A 2,500-nucleotide genomic window follows, 5' to 3' on the forward strand; every position below is an offset into this window, starting at 1 on the left:
AAACACCTAAATAGTGCTTTACTTCTGTAAAACGCTATCACCAACAATGAAAAAGTGTTTTTTGGTTGCAAAATATGTTTATTTCCATTCAACAGTGTAACAATTTGACAAAACAATTTCGCAAACTATTTACAAATGTGTGCAACTGTGGTACTATTTATAATTATGTGGATGTTTCAAATACAGTTTTTCTTTTTGTAACGCTCCCGTGCAAGGAGACGCAGCAGGATTTGCACAACAGATTAGTTTCACTTGCGATGGCTCCTTTCGCGTGCAGACGTTACACTTTCTTGACGGCCTTTTTTTCCGGGGAATAGCAAGTAGCAGACTGTACCCACTCCTCCGATGAATATGCATTGGACTTGGGTCACTCTTCGTCGTCCGATTGAACGTCCGCCTGAGCGTGCACGGTTGTGCTCCGCGTTTTCCAGTGTTAGCATCGCTAGCCGGTGAACCTTTATGACGTCGTCATAGCCGCCGCGTCAACGCTTGCAACTTCAGCGTCAACCTCGGAGTCACCATCATCATCATCATCATCGATGATGATCATCGTCGTCATCAATGTGCTCTTTAGCGTTGGTCAATGCCTTTCGTCTTTGAAAAAAATTCCCAAGTGTGAGTTGCTTGCAACCGGTCGCCATTGTTCGCTTCTTCAGCCATCTAGCTCCGCCTCACGTCTTCTACTGCCACGTCAATGCTTCCAACCTCGGAGTCACCATCATCAGATGATCGTCGTCATCAATGTGCTCTTTAGCGTTGGTCGATGCTTTTCGTCTTTGAAAAAAAATGCTCAAGCGTGAGCTGCTTGCAACCGGTCGCCATGTTCTCTTCCCTTCCCCAGCCATTGTCCCCTCTAGCTTCGCCTCACGTCTTCTACTGACGCCTACCCAATCTTGTCAAAAGAGAGTCATTGCTGCCATCTAGGGGCCAAAAATAGTCATTAGGCTAACTAGATCTGCTTGAAACTTTCACCACAGCTGGAAAAGACTTTCCTCCACCCGTTTCCCCCAAAAAAATAAAAAAATTGGAGAACGTCTTTTAACGTCCTTGGCGGCCCTCCGTAGGTTTTTACTAAACGTCATTTAACGTTTTTGGCAGTCAAAGAGTTAACTACGCAGCTAGCAACAATAATTAGCTGATAAACAACTGACATTAGCTTACTTTCCGCTCTTTGTGCATCATCAGATGTTAAACGAAGTTTGAAGTTGTTGCCTCTCAGTCAGTGATCTAATCTTGGACATACTGCAATTATTAAACCTAATAATTTTTGTACCCAAACAACTAGAGGTGCAATGGATCACAAAAGTCAATAAATGAAATCAGATAAATACACTTTTGGAACGATGAACTTGGTTTGATAAATTTCAATTACCATATTTTTGGGACTTAAAAGCGCATCGGGTTATAAGCCGCGCCGCCGAGAAGGATCGCTACCGGAGGGTGGCCAGTGGCCTGCCAGCAAATAGGCGGCAGTGCGGAGGTCTTGCTGGCGAAAGCATCGCGGCGGGCAAGCGATCTCGGCAGGCAAGCGATCTCGTCCGCCAACCTGCCACCACATTTCTCACCCTGCCGTGTCTGTCCGCTGCGCCCACCCCCCACAAACAAGTCCAGGCAAGGCCGCAGCCAGCACGGGGAACCCTGCCCACTTTCAAACACCTCTAAATAAATAAATAGTACAAATACATACAAAAATAAAAAACAAGATTCAAAAAATAAATATAAAATTAAATGTTGGAAAAAACAAAAATAAATATACAAGTAGAATTAAATATCAATCAATAAATAAAAATGCTTTGCTTTCACAATTATTTATTTCATGCTGCAGATGCTCTGTCAGGTCGAAATGTTATTCAAATGAGGGGGTGGTCTTAAGCGTTTCTTTTGTTGGGCTCCGCCGTTGCACATTGCCTTTCAATGGTTGAGAGAGCAAGTTGGCGAACAAGGAAGTCTCACCGGCTTGCATGGAGAGCTCCAGCAATGGATGACTTATCTTGTCATCTGTCACAACGACTTTTTGTCGAGCAACTCAAGTCGCAAGTTGTGGTGACAGTGGACAAGATTGAGCTCTCCATGCAAGCCAGCAAGACTTCGTTGTGCGCTGACTCACTCATTTAGGCAGTTTGCAGCAGCGGAGCCCAACCGAAGGCACACTTAGTACCGCCCCCTAATTTGAATAACATTTTGACCTGACAAGAGCGTCTTCAGCGTGAAATAAATAAATGTGAGAGCAGAGCGTTTTTATTTATTTATTGATATTTAATTCTATATATAATATATATATATATATATATATATATATATATATGTGGGCATATATATACAGTATATATATATATATATATATATATATATATATATATATATATATATATGTGGGCATATATATACAGTATATATATATATATATATATATATGCCCACATATATAGTCATTAATTCATTTTTAATTTTGGCAGTTTTGGTCCTCCATAATGTTTAGACTAGTGAGGTCACACATAAC

General features: G+C 41.6%; 1 pseudogene across 1 annotated transcript in view; it reads left to right on the forward strand.

Annotated features, from left to right (window-relative positions):
• The window catches only part of LOC144055325 (lysine-specific demethylase 2A-like), a 107,824-nt pseudogene that overhangs the window by 22,544 nt on the left and 82,780 nt on the right, over window positions 1-2,500 (forward strand). The window lies entirely within an intron of this gene.

Source organism: Vanacampus margaritifer, chromosome 7 (assembly GCF_051991255.1).
Source record: "Vanacampus margaritifer isolate UIUO_Vmar chromosome 7, RoL_Vmar_1.0, whole genome shotgun sequence".
NCBI lineage: Eukaryota > Metazoa > Chordata > Actinopteri > Syngnathiformes > Syngnathidae > Vanacampus > Vanacampus margaritifer.